Here is an 18,074-nt window from a genome sequence, read left to right on the forward strand (position 1 = left end):
GTATTGGAAAAATAAGGATTAGTATTAATTGCACCCCTGAATTTAGGGAAGAACTTTTAGATAGATTCATACTTTCGAAGCATATTAGAGAGTGCAAAATTAAATTGTGGCTAAATTCTGAAAATTTGGAATCCAAGTTGCATCTTATCGATATAAAGATGAATGCCCCTTACTTATAGGGCATATAGAAGCCTCCTAAAACTAGACATGTAAATATTTGCTAAGAAAGCTAATGCCTCTGAGAGGGGTAATGCAGAGCTTACTGTATCAAGTGCCAAATAATAGCTTCATGTGTGATCAAATGTGTGTTCAAACCCACATTCAGATTCAGCCAAACTATGAAATGGAAGTGATATTTCATTTGTTTGTTCAGAGCAGCATCAGAATATTAAGATGGGAAGAAATATATATATTGTCAACATTTAAGCTGTTTTTTTAAGAAAGCTACATTCATAAAGAGACTGCAAATATTTATATAGAAGTTTAACAATATCTTCGTACTGTGATCCTCATTTTGAAGTGACACCATGGTAGTTTCAAGCAGATGTCTTTGCTGCTTGCTCAGAAGAGGAGCTGGAGTATAGTGGAAAGTAAACATAGAATGGGACATTCGCAGGTAACTCCTAGAAACTACTAATTACTCACCTATTCAGTTTCCATAGTGTGAACAGTTAAAACTGCCATTTCAGTTTTGTGCAAAGTAGTACTGCTTCTTCTAATGATGCCTTCCGCTATCTAAGTGGCATCCACCACCACTGATCTCATTCATCCATGATGCCACAATGATGCCACCCAAAGGTTGCAGGAACAGCAACTCATATTCCGCTTGGGAACCCTGCAGCCCAATGGTATCAATGTGGACTTTACCAGCTTCAAAATCTCCCATTCCCCCACCGCATCCCAAGACCAACCCAGTTCGTCCCCTCCCCCCACTGCACCACATAACCAGCCCAGCTCTTCTCCTCCACCCACTGCATCCCAAAACCAGTCCAACCTGTCTCTGCCTCCCTAACCTGGTCTTCCTCTCACCCATCCCTTCCTCCCACCCCAAGCCGCACCTCCATCTCCTACCTACTAACCTCATCCCACCTTATTGACCTGTCCGTCTTCCCTGGACTGACCTATCCCCTCCCTACCTCCCCACCTGTACTCTCCTCTCCACCTATCTTCTTTTCTCTCCATCTTCGGTCCGCCTCCCCCTCTCTCCCTATTTAATCCAGAACCATCACCCCATCCCCCTCTCTGATGAAGGGTCTAGGCCCGAAACGTCAGCTTTTTTGGTCCTGAGATGCTGCTGGGCCTGCTGTGTTCATCCAGCCTCACATTTTATTATCTCTCATTCATCCATGTTGGCTTCCAATTTAACAAGTAAAGGTAACATTTAAATGTCTCTTCTTTATTTTTAAATCCTCCCGTTGGTGTGATCCTACCTATTCCTGTAAATTCCTCCAGTCATGTGACCACCGATATTTATACTTCTGTGGAATGTGGATTTCATTGCCTAGGCAAGGAATCTACTCCTAGTTACACTGGAGGATGTGGTAATGAACTGACTTCTTGAACTGCTGCAGTCTTGAATAACAGAGACTCCTACAGATCTATTAGATAGATAGTTTCAGAAGCTCCAAAATTTTGACACAGTGGCATTGAAGGAACAGCGATATAGTTTCAGGTCAGATGTTTTGTGTTTTGCACATGACAGTGTTCCCACGCATCAATTGCCCACGCCCTTCTCAGTAAAAGAGATGGTATTTTTCAAATGTCCTATCAAAGGAGGCTTAGAGAGTTGCTGCAATGCATCCTGTAGATGGTGTTCCTGCTGCCACTGTGAGTCAATGGTGATCAGAGTGAATATTAGAAGTGAAGAGCCATTCAAGCAATACACTTCCTCCTAGATGGTATTGAACTATGAAAGAAATGTTGGATATGCACCCATCTAACCAAGTCGAGTAAATTCAATCACACAGTTGGTTTGAGCCTTGTGCCTGGTGGACGACTATTGTGGAGACAAGAGCTGACTGACTCACTGCAGAATACACTGAATGACTTTTGTAGCCATAGTATTTCTATGACTGGTCTAGTTTAATTTCTGGTCAATGGTAAGCTCCAGACTGTTAATTGTAGGGGATTCAGCAAAGGTAATGTCATTGGACACCAAAAGGAATTAGGTGGATTCTCTTGTATTTGATTGGTCATTGATTGGCGCTTGTGTGACATTCACGTTACTTGCCACATCATTCCAAGCCTGGATGATGTTGGGGTTCTGCTGCACAGGATTATTACTATTAATTATTATTACTCTCACTATTGTGCTAGTACTCAAGAAGCAGGGGGGAGACCTGGCATGAGTATGCTCCTAACAGTCTCTCATAATGTGGGTCTTAGTCATGTAATCTGTAAACACTTGCAGTAATGCAATAAATCTCGCCATGTTTACTCAACAAGGCTCTTAGTTAGAGCAGGAAGGAGGATATCCTAATCCATACTGGATTACCTCAGACTCAAGGGAACCCCCACACTACAGCAGTGAGATAGATAAAAGCTACACCTTTTCTGGTGTCCTGCTAGAGGCTGTGGGGAGCCACAGGAGGATATCATTAATAAGTAAAGAGGGTAAGAAACCAGCAATAAAGCCCAAGAAGGCTGGTCTAGACATTGTCAAACAGGACAGCAGCATAGGCCTAAAGTGTCTGGATGGAATGAAAGATATGCTGTCATGATCAGGCCCAGAAAAGAAGAATGAACACAAGCCTTTCATTCTATTTCTCAATGCAAACAAAGTTGCTGGAAAAGCTCAGCTGGTCTGGCAGCATCTGTGAAGGAAAAAACAGAGTTAGCATTTCGGGTCCGGTGACCCATCATGAGAATGTTCTAAGCTGCTTAACGACACCTCTCATCATGAACACATAGCACATCCATTCATCCTTCTCTGTCTGACCAGTTGCTCACATCTTCAAATGCTCATCTACCACTGTCACTCACTCACATCCTCGTAGGATTGCGTGCTACTCCTTGATGGTCACCCTCATTAAATACTCTTCCTCCATGAGATGAACACATACCATTAGATACAATCTTAAGTTTGTTTCTTCCCTCCTTCCCAGAAGAGAGCCTAGAAAACCTTGGAAAAACACTGAAGTAGAAATGGCCCTATTTTCAAAGTGAGAGGAGGAAAGTTTAAGGGAGATATGCATGGAAAGTTCTTTACGCAGAGGATGGTGGGTGCCTGGAATGCGTTGCCAGCGGAGGTGGTAGACGCAGACATGATAGTGTCTTTTAAGATGTACCTGGACAGGCACATGGACGGGCAGGGAGCAAAGGGATACAGGCCCTTAGAAAATAGATGACAGGTTTAGACAGAGGATCTTGATCGGCGCAGGCTTGGAGGGCCGAAGGGCCTGTTCCTGTGCTGTAATTTTCTTTGATCTTTGTTCTTTGTCATTTTGCAGCTCACAAGTGCCAGGGAGTAGCTGATGAAGATCAGTGGAATCTTGAAATATTTTGAATTGAAACATGATGCCTCTACTTTTGTATTCGATTCTCCTCACAATAAATGAAAATATTCAATGAGCTTTCCTTATTGCTTGCTACACCTGTATACAAATCTTTTGTGATTTATGCAGGACAACACACAGATCACTCTACATGTCTGAGCTTTGCAACTCTGGAATTCAATAATGTTTAGTTTTTCCAAATGTTCCCATGTAATACTCCATTTGCCACATCTTTTCCCCTACATGGCCTATCAATCCCTTTTTGTAAACACCTTATATCCTTTTCACAACTTACTCTCTATCCTGTTTTTGTGTCACCAGCAAATTTGGCAATTATATCTTCTGCCCCTTCATCTAAGCTCTACAGGTTGAGATTGAAGCATGAACTCCTGTGGCACAACATTGCCAACGCAGTACAGTTGGTGAATTTTCAGAATAGTGATCAATTGAGATGATGGACTGTCATCAGATTTATGCAGAAATACATCTGTTCCAATGCCTTCACTTCCACAGTTCTAGTAAGCCCTTAGTTGGGTCCAGATCTGGTGACTGATGCTGGTGACAGTGACAGTAGCGGAGAGTTCATATTAGAGAGAACAGCACTCTTAATCTGTGATTCATTAGAATAGATCTTACTCAGGCTTCACAACTCCACTTTTGCACTGTATAGTGGGCCCTGAGCCTACCCTTGATGAAACTGGGATCAGCTTTCTGATTTTATGACAGGAACCCACCCTAACTGTCAAATTAAGAATGATAGGCAGTCTCCTGATGCATCCATCCAGATGAGTGCTGTAGGCAGGAGACTTTGAGGGCAACACCATATGTAATTTGGACAGTGAAGTGAAACAAAACAATTGAAGGGACCAAGGATGGTTGGCCGCATGGGATTGAGGCGAAACTCCTTGGGGAGCTTTTCTGGGACCTTCCAGCTCTACCATAAACCATTAGCAAAATACCATTAGAAATCTTGAAATGGCCTATAATTCAGGCTTTAATTATCTAAATTAGCTACCTCCTTCATGGAGAAGACAACCGATCCTCCTTGTAAGCTGCCAGTGTAAAATATCCACACAAATGGGACAGTGATGAGGACACCTTATGCGGCAGCTCCTGTCTCTTGTGCTGGCTCTGACAATCTCCATTTCCGCTATCCTAATCATGTACATTGCTGAAAAGTCCAGTATTTATTACTCATCCCTGACTGCCCTAGAACTAAATTCCTTGCTTAGACATTTCAGGAGACAGTTAAGTGTCAACCTTATTGCTATGGGTCCAAAGCCTCATGTCGGTCTGACCTGCTAAAGTTAGATTTCCTTCCTTTTTCTGGATGGTAGCCGGTGACTAGTGAAGTTCTGCAGGGGTCAGTGTTGGAAGCACAACTATTCATATTAGACATTAATAAAAGACAGAGAGCATTGTTGCTAAGTTTCCAGGTGACACAAAGATAGGTAAAGGGACAGATAATGTTGAGGAGGTGGGGAGGCTGTGGAAGGACGTGTACAGAATAGGAGAGTGGGCAAAGAAGAGCCAGATGGAATAGAACATAGGAAATTGTGAGGTTATGCACTTTGGAAGGAAGAACAGAGGCATGGATTATTTTATAAATGGGGGAAGACTTTGGAAATCTGAAGCACAAAGGGACTGGAGAGTCCTAGTTCAGGATTGTCTTAAGGTTAACATGCAGGTTCCGTTGGCACTTAGGAAGGTAAATGATATGTTAGCATTCATTTCAAGAGGGTTAGGATACAAAAGCAGAGATGTACTGCTTTGTGTCAGTGGCATTGGCTTGAGTCTCTGGTTTACTAGTTCAGTAACCACTTTGACACCATCTCCCCAGGACAACCAGTTCTGAGTTTAGCATCATGTCGGCCTGTTTAGGTTAGAACAGCATATTTCTTAGACAGTAATGAACCTGATGCATTTTCGTGATAATCTGGCAACTTCACAGTCATAATTACAAAGAATAGCTTTTTATTTTTGATTTGCAAAGGAATTATATATAAATTCTTTTCCTTGTGCTGGTGGGATTTGAACATCAGATCATTAGCCTGAATTTCCTCACAGAAACAGTAACATTAGTGAAGTCTTGTTCCTCCATGGCTCTACATCAAAGGTCTTTGCTTCAAAATAAAATGTCTGTTTGGGGTAGCTGCTTCAGCCATAGAAAACACTAAAAAGTACCTAGTGGAGGATGTAAGGTGCTATGATAATCAAAAGGTACCTTAATGTGGGTATTAGGTTACCTATTTAAAAATGGCAAGCCTTAGGTTTATGCTGAACTGTTGTCAGACTTGGTTAGCCCATTGCTAACCCAATACTGTTTCAGACATCTTTTACACTCCTTTAAATCTGATTTTTTCTAGTTTTGCATACTTTAACTCTTGTCACTGAGTGTCTTCAATGACCTATAATACTAATAAAAGCACTTGGAATAGGTAGCAACAATCAGAGACAATACAGACCGCAGATGCTTCAAACCAGAGTCTACAGGTGGGAGGCTGGAAAAGCACAGCAGGTCAGAGGAGCTAGGTAAGTCAATATTTTGCATCGAAACCCTTCATCAGGACTGGGGAGGGGTTGGGGACACCATAAATAAATAGAGAGAGGGTGTGGGGCTGGGGCAAGTGTACGAGAAGTGGTTATAGGTGGATGCAGGTAGGGTTCACTGTGATTAGTCAGTGGGAAGGGTGAAGTGGACAGGTGAGTAGGAAGATGGACGGGTTAGGTTAGGGGTAGGACATGCTGTGTTGGTGGCAGTGCTGGCCATGGGATAAGGCTGAGGATGGAGGGATTTTGAAACTGGTAAAGTCAATATTGAGGCCATTGAGCTGTAAGCTCCAAAGTGAAATATCAGGTATTGTTCCTCCAGTGCAACCTCGGACAGCAGAGGATTCCAAGGATCAACATGTCATCTGGGGAATTAAAATGAATGGTAACCAGAAGATCAGGTTGATTGTTGTGTGCAGAGCATAGATACTCCACGAACCAGTCCCCAAGTCTGCATTTGGTCTCTCCGATATAGAGGAGACCACATCAGACCAACAGATACAATAGATCAGGTTGGATGAAGTGCAGGTGAATCTCTGCCGCATCTGGAAGGATTGTTTGGGGCTTGGATGGAGGTGACAGGGGAGGCCTAGGGACAGGTGCTGCACCTCTTGTGGTTGCAGGGAAAGGTGCTGCGTGTGTTGGAGGGTTTGTGGGGAGTTTGGAGCCGACTAGGGAGTTATGAAATGAATGATTCCTGCGGAAAGCAGACAGGGGTGGGATCTGATTTTAGGTGGTGGAAATGTCGGAGGTTGATGCGTTGGATCTGGACGTTGTGGAGTGGTACATGAGGTGGTATGCGAGCAGCAGTTGTCTGTCCAGTTAATAATAATTCATTTCAGCTGCGGAATACGTAAAGACAGTCCTAATCTGTTAAAATTAAAGCCAAGTTATTTTGTTTTAGATGATTCCATATGAATCAGAGTTTTTGTTGTACAATTCCTTTCTCTAAGACAATAATCAATTATTAGCTCAGTATGTCCATAAAATGACTGACAGAAATGGAACTTTCAATATTCACCACATATTTTAAATACTTACAGTACAATTGGATTCAAATACTTCTGAAAACGTGAAGGGTAAAAATAACAATTTGACCCATCGAGTCCATCTCTGAAAGCTTGTACACCTGGCTTAACCTCTTCCCCTGGAATAAAGTCAGAAGTTGCATGACACCAGGTTATAGTTCAACAGCTTATATGAAATCAAATTTTCAGAGCATTGCTCCTTTTTCAGGTTGACTGAGCGTTTCTGATTTCAAATAAACCCATTGGACTATAACCTGGTGTCATGTGACTCTCTCCACCCTGGTCCGACTTCGGCGCCTTCACATCATGGCTCTCCTAGATTACACATTGCTCCCATTGCTTCGATTGTTGTCACTGAAGGATATTCCAAAGGTAACTATTTTGGGTGGAATAAGGCATGATTGGAGACACTTTGGTTGGAACCGAACAGAATGGACTATGTAAAAGCAAGCAATGATGTTGAGGAATGATGGTGTTGTCGATCATGTCAAACACTGCAGTGAAATTTAGAAGGATGAGGATTGACAGGACACCATCCACTACAGATGGTGGCACTTTGGCCTTAAGTTGGTTCATTTCATTGCTGAAATAGGCATAGATCTGTTTGGAGGGCTTCAACCATAAAGTTGAGAAAAAGGCAGGCACGGATTGAGGAAATACATCTTGCTGAAGGGCTTTAGAAAGGAAAGAGAGCTCAGAATTAGGAAAGTACTTTGGATAAAAGAAGAATCAAGGGTTAATGTGGTGGTAGCGTGGGAGGAGGTGTGATGGCAGTTTCTGAATGAGATAAGGACAGTATCTGAGGAGTTGGAATTATTTTCAATATCAAGCAGCAAGAGGCCTCAAGAGGGAAATAGGATGGTCAATGGTTTAATGAGGTTGAGAGAGTAGAAGGATGATCTTCTGCTTAGTTTCATAGAATCCCAAGGCATTTGGCCCATCAAGTCTACACTGACCCTCTGAAAAGCATCCCACCCAGATCTACCCCTACCTTATCCCTGTAACCCTGCATTTCCCATGGCAAATCCACTTAGCCAGCACATTCCAGGACACTATTGTCAATTCAGCATGGCCAATCCACCGAACATGCACATCTTTGGGCTGTAAGGAAACCAGGGCACCCGGAGGAAACTCACGCAGACATGGGGAGAATGTGCAAATTCCACACAGACCGAGGGTCACAGTTGCCCAAGGGGCAAGTTTCGACAGAGAACAGGAATGAGAGGAGAATGAAGAGAAATTGAGAATGTGATTCATGCAGAGAAATGACAACGTCCAACTAAAAATGTTTTAACAGCTGGCCCTTAACCTTAAGAAAATGGGAGGAAACCAGAAAAGAAGAGAATTGGGTAATGAACTATAAATATGTGTATATGACAGCAGGAAAATGCTTTGCATTGAGCAACATCAATAGAATTAATCGTTTTTAATTGCGGGATTCTGCTTGAATGTTAACCATTACAAACCTGCAGGAACAAAACTTCACACTTTATTTTCATTATTGCTAATTTACATTTTAGGTCTAATTTTCAACAATAACAGATCTTAAGCCTGCACTTCTTTAAAATGTGCCACATCATCCCTTTTTACAAACTGTTTTCTTCATACTTTCAAATTCCTGAGATATTTTGTAGTGAAGATACTTGGTTTCAAATGACCCTGCTTAGCCTGTTACTAAATTTAGATCAAATTGAATTCAGTTTTGAGTGTAGGCCAACTTATAATACTACATGGCACAGAACCATTTCCTCTGGGCCATGTAGTGGTGTCTCTAAGAAATACATACAAAGTGATCCCTGTAAATAGTTGCTAAATTTTCTGTACCGGGCTGCTGTAGGCTTTGCACAACAAATTGGGTTCTGTTCTGGGTTTATCTTGGCAAGCAGTAGGTTCGTTTACATACCACTATTTTTAACTTTAATCCTGGGTATGCTTCACTGAGTCTGCATTGTGTCCTGAGTTGTACCATAGGGAAACCTGTAACCAATCACGACATAAGGCTCCTTTTATCTACCAGCAGTGCGGACTCAGACAACTAAATATTATTACCACTTTATGCTGTAGAGAAAGAGGATATGACTGACCTTTTCTTTCCCATTCACTTTCAGTTAAGAACCATTTAGCAGTTTGATACTGCAGTGTGACAACAGTTTATACTCGTAAACATGTCCATACTACAAAACCTTAGCAGACAGTTTAAATGTAGACTTTCATCGTGCTTTCCATCTGCAATCGGGTGCCTCTGAGATGGCTTGAAGAAGAAAATGGATGGAGAGAATTAGTACCATTTCCCTTGCTTTGCAAGCCCCAGCTAGAGCTCTTCCATGCTCGATAACAGCAACTGGCAACATTCATTGAAATACCTGCTGTTACACAAAATGCTTACTCAGTTGCTGCTTTAAGCTCAGTTAGCTGGACAGCTGGTTAGTGATGTCAACAGAGTGGGTTCAATTCTCACACCAGTTGAGGTTACCATGAGCAAATGTTCCTTGTCAATCTCTTCCCTGAGTCATGGTGACACTCAGATTAATCCAGCACCAATCATCTCTCTCTCTTTCTAATGAGAGCAGCCCTGTGGTGTGGTTAGACAATGATGACTTTACCTTCCAATATAACAAACTATTTCAAAGTGCTTCAAAGGAATACAATCAAAGAAAATTTGACACTGAGTCATAGAGATGATGAGAGACTTGATGAATTTGGTTTCAAGGAGCATCTTAAATGAGGACAGTGAAGCAGATAAGCTGAGAAACAAAATGATGATCACGATCACACATACATATGAACACATGGCCAGCAATGGAAGAGCAATTAACATCAAGATGTGGAAGAGGCTAAATTTGGGGACCCACAGAGACCTTCCCTCTATTCTAAAATTGGAATTGGTAATGCTCACTGGTGATTGCCTAAAGGTTAGTATCATTAGCAACTCCTCAGTTACTGAAGCCGTCCATATCCGTATGCAGTATAGTGGAGACAGAATAAGGGAGAAATTAAAAATCCTGCACTGAGGTAAAATTGCATGCATGTTAATACATATTATTATCATAAATAAGAACAGGGACCCACAGCTGCACAGCACCATGTGGAATTATGGTGCTTTGGAAGACAAACAGTGAGACTGAATACAGGTTTCAGGAAAGATAGGAAAGGAGGAAAATGAAGAGAACAGGCAGAGTTGGTTAACAAGAGCATTGCAGTGCTGGAGTAAAAGTATGTCCCAGAGGATTCCAACATAGAATTGATTTGTCTGGAACTAAGGTACAAAAATAAGCAATTATATTGCTCACTGTAGTATAAAATATGCTAACTAGTGGGAAGGATGTAAAGTAATGAATCTGCTAGAGAGGTGTAAACATTATTGAGCAGCTATAACAGGGAGTTTTATTTTTAAATTTTAGATAGTGGCAAAGGGGAGCAAGTCTTCCTTATCTGTGTTCAGGAGAATTTTCCACAACAACATATGTCCAATCCAACAAGGAAGGAGGCACTGCCAGATCTGGCTCCTGAAAATGAAATGTGCCAAATAGATCAAGAATCAGTTGGGGCTACATTTACCATAGGGACAATAGTGGAAAAAAACAAAGAACAATCCAGAGTAAGAATAATTAACTGGGGGAGAGCTCTCTTCAGCAGGGCAAGATCGGAGGGATGGATAGAATTGAACCGAAGGTTTACCAAATGTGTTTACCAAGAGTTTGGGCACAATCAAGTTATGAGAAAGGTAGGGTAAAAATAAAGCTACCCCTTATGACACTGACTCCACTACCCTCTCTGGCAATGCATTCCATGTCCCTACCGCTCTCTGAGTAAAGAACCTAAACTCTGATGTCTCCACGATATCTACCTCTACTCACTTTAAAACTATGCCGCCTCATAATAGCTACTTCCACCGGAGGAAAATGTCTCTGGCTGTCCACTCTATCTATACCTCTGATCATTTTATACACCTCTATCAAGTCACCTCTCATCCTTCATCGTTCTAAAGAAAAAAGCACTAGCTCTCTCAACTCTTCTTCATAAGACCTTCCCTCCATTCCAGGCAACATCCTGGTAAATCTCCTCTGTACCTTTTCCAACGTTTCCACATCTTTCCTGTAATGAGGCGACCAGAACTGGACACAATACTCCAGATGCGGCTGAACCATGATTTTGTACAACAGGAGCATAACTTCACGGCTCTTGAACTTAATCCCTCTATTAATGAAAGTGACCACACCATATGCCTTCTTAATAACTCTATCCACCTGGGTGGCAGCTTTCAGGAATCTGTGGACATGAGCCCTAAGATCCCTCTCCTCTGCAACACTGCCAAGAATCTTTCCCTTAACCCTGTATTCTGCCTTCATGTTTGTCCTTCCAAAAGGAATTGCCTCACACTTTTCAGAGTTAAACACCATCTGCCGCTTCTCAGCCTAGCTCTGCACCGTATCAGTGTTCCTTTGGATCAGAGATAGTAGGAACTGCAGATGCTGGAACATCTGAGATAACAAGCTGTACAGCTGGATGAACACACAGGCCAAGCAGCATCATAGGAGCAGGAAAGCTGACGTTTCAAGCCTAGACCTTACTTCAGAAATGGGGAAGGGGAAGAGGGTTCTGAAATAAATAGGGAGAGAGGGGGAGGTGGATAGAAGATGGATGACGGAGAAGATAGGTAGAGAGGAGACAGGCAGGTCAAAGAGGCAGCGATGGAGCCAGTAAGGGTGAGTGTAGGTGGGGTGTTAGTAAGGGATAGGTCAGTCCGAGGAGGGCAGACAGGTCAAGGGTGGCGGGATAAGGCTAGTAGGTAGGAGATGGGGTGGGGCTTGAGATTGGAGGAGGAGATAAGTGGGAGGAAGGACAGGTTAGGGAGGCAGGGACAAGCTGGGCTGGTTTTGGGATGCGGTTCGGGGAGGGGAGATTTTGAAGCTTGTGAAGTCCACATTGATACCATTGGGCTGCTGGGTTCCCAAGCGAAATATGAGGTGCTGTTCCTGCAACCTTTGGGTGGCATCGTTGTGGCAATACAGGAGGTCCAGGATGGACATATTGTCTGAGGAATGGGAAGGGGAGTTGAAATGGTTCGCGACTGTGAGGTGCAGTTGTTTAGTGCAAACCGAGTGTAGGTGTTCTGCAAAGTGGTCCCCAAGCCTCCCTGATGTATAGGAGGCCACAACAGGAACAGGAGATGCAGTATACCACATTAGCAGATGTGCAGGTGAACATCTGCTTGATGTGGAAAATCTTCTTGGAGCCTGGGATGGGGGTGAGGGGGGAGGTGTAGGGGCAGGTGTAGCACTTCCTGCGGTTGCAGGGGAAAGTGCCACGTGTGGTGGGGCTGGAGGGGAGTGTGGAGCGGACAGGGTAGCCATGGAGAAAGTGGTCCCTCCAGAAAGCAGATAAGGGCGGAGAGAGAAAAATGTCTTTTGTCCTGAGGTTGGGTTGCAGATGGTGGAAGTGTCAGAGGATCTGGAGTTGGGTGGGGGTTGCACGTGAGGACGAGGGTGGTTCTGTTCTGGTTGTTATTGTGGGGAGGTAGTGTGAGTCTAGGCCCGAAATGTCAGCTTTCCTGCTCCTCTGAAGCTGCTTGGCCTGCTGTGATCATCCATTTCTACACCTTGTTACCTCAGCTTCTCCAACATCTGCATATCCTACTATCTCTAGATCTGGTAGAGAACAGGATTTCGAAATCTTTGGCCATTCATATTGAAATTTATTTTTAATATTCCAGAATTCATAATTTTGATTTTTGCCTCTCTTGTATATGTGGATTATAACACAAGACCTTTTAGACAAATCAAGGCATACACAATGATATGTAATTATTGGGTTAACAATTTGTAAAATTTGGTGAAATATCTGCCGAGAAATTCTTAGCTTAACAAACCCTGACACATCAGAATGATGGTTCCCAGCAATGATGCTTCATTCAGCTTGAAATGTAATCAGTAAAACAAATGACTGTCTTCTGAAAAGTTCAGATCAGCAGATTACAAGCACGCAATCAGGATAACTTTCCTCGACTAGCATGCAAGACACAACAGTCTACGTTTTCCCATACAGTTGCTGTTCATTCCTGAATGCCCAGAAAGAAGTGCAAAATCCATCATTAACATAAATAATGTGTTCTGTTCTTCACATCATGCAGTCACAATAGGAAGATGGACCTACAGTAGTCAGGACAAATCAGATGCATGAAGACTCTTTGACAATTTTAAAAGGATACTATTGAAAGTATAGCACAGCTAAGTAGCAGTGAATTCGTAAATCAATATAGCACCAACAACAACCGAGACGATAAATTAATCAATTAACTGGTTAAAATTGCATGGTAGCATATATGAATAATAAAAGGTGGATCAGAGAATTCTTACAGCTTAGAAATATAACATCAGCTTCAGCTTTTGCCTTGAGTCTGCAGTCCCTGTTAATGATTTCCACCGGAGTCCCTCAGCATAGTGTCCTGGGCCCAACCACCTTGCTTTATCCTTGACTTTCCCTCCATGACTCAGCAATATTCAACACCAAAGGAGCAGAAATAGGCCACCCAGCCAGCTTCTGAAAAGTTCTTCTCAAGTTCTCCGTCTGAAGACAGGCCTAACTCACAGTAGCACAATCTCCACCTGCATGGATAAAATAGGCAGATGGCCAAAGCAAGCGCAATTACAACAGAAATTGAACCCTATGTTTCTGGCTTTGACAATGTCAAAGTTCCTGTGACAGTATACATTTTTTTCATGCATGTTATAGCCTGGTCTAATGGATAGTGAAAGAAGAGGCTCCAGTTTCTTTCCATGAAATGGATGTACGGGAATGTCCCCCAATTTTTCCACTTGCCATTGGTGTATGTTGGAAGCATTCACAATTTGATACTTATGGTTACATTATGAACACTTCTAAACCTAATAAATAGAAAATAACATACTGTGTGCTCATAATTTACTAGCTGGGCTCCCATAAATAAGAAGGAGAAAAACAATGTTGATTTATATCAGAGTACCCTGTCCTATCCAAGGAATTTAACAGATTACAGGTTAATACATTTTAGCAATTTATGATCATTCTGAAAAGGTAAAATCAACATTTAATGCTCTTTTCTATTATTCTCTTATATTTTGAAAAAAAATATGTTTTGAGTTGATTAATTGATTGAGTTTAAATTATATAAGACAAATAATGCACAAATAAACTTTTGCAGAGTTCACAAAAGGAAAACTAATCATAAAAGTTTCTTTTGGTGCAACTGCCAGGGGTCAAAAGTTAAAACTTTTGTGGAGCCAGATCTGTGCTTTGGAATCGTGTCCTCTGGGTAACGGTCAACCTGAAGGAAGAAAATAGGAATTGCAGCAGTTAGTCATGACGTTGGAATGCTATTTGCACCAGCCTGGCCCAAAATAAGAACACAAATAGCAACACTTCACGACAGAGAATGCAGATTTAGAAAAATGCTAATGATTCATCTTTTTAAGATATTATTTTAAAGTTATGTGCTGTCAAAACTAGGCACATTTTGTTTTAGGACAATTGTGTATCCTCCATGCCTAGAAAGTACTCAATGAACCAAAAGCCTTCATTCTGTGTTATAATGACCTATAGACTAGATCTTATCCAACATTCAGGAAAGGTCTTGGTGGAAAGATGACAAAAAGGCACAGGAAGGCAGTGGGCTACATGGCCATCATCTTCCTGCTCCATTGCCACCTTGTTGGTAGTGGCAGGAGTGGTAGACAGTCTGTTCAGCTAGAACAGAATTAAACCAGGTCAGTGGCTCCAAAGCTCCTTCCTTAGGGTTTCTGAGCTAGAGAAGCAGCTGACATCACTGTAGCTGGTGAATGAACTTTGTCCGTTTGTGGATAGCACATTTGTAGAAGTGGTCACCCCACAGTTTAGGAGTATGCAGCGAGAAAGGGAAATGTATGATCACCAAGAACCCAAGAAGAAAATGTTATGTAATACAGGAGTCCACTGAGCGAATCTCACTCTGTTCGCCACATTTGGAAACGAGGTAATTACACGGGAGAGGGTGCAAGTGAGATTCACCAGGATGTTGTCTGAGATGGCGAATTTCAGGAGAGAGGCTGGGTAAGCTCAACTGTTTTCTTTGGGGCAGAGAAGGTTAATGGGGTCCCTGACAGAGATGTACAAGATTATGATGGACATGAACAGGATGCATTAAAAACAGTCTTTCCCCTTGACTGAAGAGTCACAAATAAGGGTGCATTACTTTTAATTAAATAATAGGCAGTTTTGAGGAAATTTGCAGAGAAACTTTTTCACCCAGAGGGTGCTGGGGATCTGGATTGCGCTGCCTGAGAGGATGATTGAGGCAGGAACCTCACAATGATTGAAACATGATTTAAAGAGCACTTTAAGTGTAGTAACGTTTAATAATATGGGCCGAGTGGAGGAAAGCAGAACTAGAGTAGATAGTAGCATATCTTGGCAATACAGACTCAATGGGCTGAAGGGTCTCTTCTGCAATGTGTTAGTTATGACTGTACTGTGTTCTGTAGTTAGCTATCAATACTAGTGATGTTTCATTGGTGGAGTGCAACCACAGCCACTTCCATGGCACCAAGTATACAGGGGTTACACAGGCGACTGGAAGAGTAAAATGGCATTTGATTACCAGGTGAGTAGATAGGCTTTCCATGGCTGCTAGCATAAATTCAGGGTTTTTATTTCTTTATTCATTCAAATGATGAACGCAAAGGGACAGGTGGTCTGACATGCATTTGTTTTAATGCGAGAAGCGTAATAGGTAAGGCAGATGAATTTAGGGCTTGGATTAGTCCCTGGGAGTATGATGTTATTGCTAACACTGAGACTTGGTTGAGGGAAGGGCAAGATTGGCAACTTAATCTCCCAGGATATAGATGCTTCAGGTGGGATAGAGAGGGAGGTAAAAGGGGTGGAGGATTTGCATTAATGATCAAGGAGTAGATCACAGCTGTACTGAAGAAGGGCACAATGGAGGGCTCGAGCTGTGGGGCTAAATGTGCGCAGCTCAGAAATGGGAAGGGTGCAGTAACAATGTTGGGGATTTATTACAGACCTCCCAACAGCGAGCGTGAGATAGAGGCACAATATGTAGACAGATTATGGAAAGATGTAGGAGCAACAGGTTGGTGGTGATGAGAGTTTTTAATTCTCCCAACATTGACTGGGATTCACTTAGTGTTAGGCGTTTAGATAGAGCAGAATTTTTAAGGAACATCCAGGAGGGTTTTCTAGAGCAGTGTGTAAAAAGCTCAACTCGGGAAGGACCACACTGGACCTAATGTTGGGGAATGACCCCGGCCAGGTGGTTGAAGCTGCTGTAGGGGATTACTTTGGGAATAGTGATCACAATTCCGTAAGTTTTAGAATAATGATGGACAAAGACAAGAGTGGTCCTAAAGGAAGAGAGCTGAATTGGTGGAAGACCAACTATAGCAAAATCTGACAGGAGCTGGGGAATGTGGATTGTGAGCAGCTATTTGAGGGTAAACCCACATTTGAAATGTGGGAGGCGTTTAGAGATAGGTTTATTACAGTGCAGGACAGGCATGTCCCTGTGAAAATGAGGGATAGAAAGGGCAAGAATAGGGAACCATGGATGACAGGTGAAATTGTGAGACTTGCAAAGAGGAGAAAGGAAGCATACATAAGGTCTAGGTGACTGAAAACAGATAAAGCTTTGGAAAAATAATCAGGAAAGTAGGACCAATCTGAAATGAGGAATTGAGGGCTAAAAGGGGCCCTGAAAATATCTTTAACAAACAGGGTTAAGGAAAATCCCAAAGCCATTTATTCATACATAAGGAGCAAGAGGGCAACTAGAGAAAGGGTTGGCCCACTCAAGGGCAAAGGAGGGAAGTTATGCGAGAAGTCAGAAAAAAATGAGTGAGATTCTTAATGTGTACCTTGCATCGGTATTCACTGAAGAGAGGGACATGATGGATGTTGAGTTAGGGATAGAGGTTTGATTACTCTAGGTCAAGTCAGTATAAGGAGGGGGGATGTGTTGGGTATTCTAAAAGGCATTAGGGTGGACAAGTCACCGGGTCCAGATGGGATCTATTCCAGGTTACTGAGGGAAACAAAAGAGGAAATAGCTGGGGCCTTAACAGATATCTTTGCAGCATCCTCGAGCACGGGTGAGGTCCCAGAGTACTGGAGAATTGCTAATGTTGTCCCGTTGTTTAAGAAGGGTAGCAAGAATAATCCAGGTAATTATAGACCGGTGAGCCTGATGTCAGTGGTAGGGAAGCTGCTGGAGAAGACACTGAGGGATAGGATCTATTTACGTTTGGAAGAAAATGGGCTTATTAGTGACAGACAACATGGTTTTGTGCAGGGAAGGTCATGTCTTACCAACTTGATAGAATTCTTTGAGGAAGTGACAAAGTTGTTAAATGAGGGAAGGCCTGTAGATGTCATATACATGGACTTCAATAAGGCATTTGATAAGGTTCCCCATGGCAGGCTGATGGAGAAAGTGAAGTCACAAGGGGTCCAGGGTGTACGAACTGGATGGATAGACAACCGGCTAAGCAACAGGAAACAGAGAGTTGTAGTGGAAGGGAGTTTCTCAAAATGGAGAACTGTGACCAGTGGTGTTCCACAGGGATCTGTGTTGGGACCACTGTAATTTGTGATATACATAAATGATCTGGAGGAAGGTACAGATGGTCTGATTAGCAAGTTTGAAGATGACACTAAGATTGGTGGAGTAGCAGAGAGTGAAAGGGACTGTCGGAGAATGTAGCAGAATATACATAGATTGGAGAGTTGGTCAGAGAAATGGCAGATGGAGTTCATTCAAGGCAAATGCGAGGTGATGCATTTTTGAAGATCCAAATCAAGAGTGAACTATATGGCAAATGGAAAAGCCCTGGGGAAAATTGATGCACAGAGAGATCTGGGTGTTCAGGTCTATTGTACTCTGAAGGTGGCAACGCAGGTCGATAGTGGTCAAGAAGGCATACGGCATGCTTTCATTCATTGGACGGGTTATTGAGTACATGAGTTGGCAGGT

General features: G+C 42.5%; 1 long non-coding RNA gene across 2 annotated transcripts in view; it reads left to right on the forward strand.

Moving 5' to 3' along the window:
• Window positions 1-18,074, forward strand: part of LOC125456743 (uncharacterized) — a 102,826-nt gene that overhangs the window by 23,818 nt on the left and 60,934 nt on the right. Inside the window, exon 1 of one of the 2 annotated variants that reach the window (XR_007248505.2) lies at window positions 5,931-6,026. The exons of the other annotated variant lie outside the window; for it this stretch is intronic. This is a non-coding gene — a long non-coding RNA (uncharacterized LOC125456743). Of the gene's footprint in view, window positions 1-5,930; window positions 6,027-18,074 lie in introns of those variants that run through there. 2 annotated transcript variants of the gene reach the window in all.

The sequence above is a fragment of the Stegostoma tigrinum genome, chromosome 1 (assembly GCF_030684315.1).
Source record: "Stegostoma tigrinum isolate sSteTig4 chromosome 1, sSteTig4.hap1, whole genome shotgun sequence".
Taxonomy (NCBI): domain Eukaryota; kingdom Metazoa; phylum Chordata; class Chondrichthyes; order Orectolobiformes; family Stegostomatidae; genus Stegostoma; species Stegostoma tigrinum.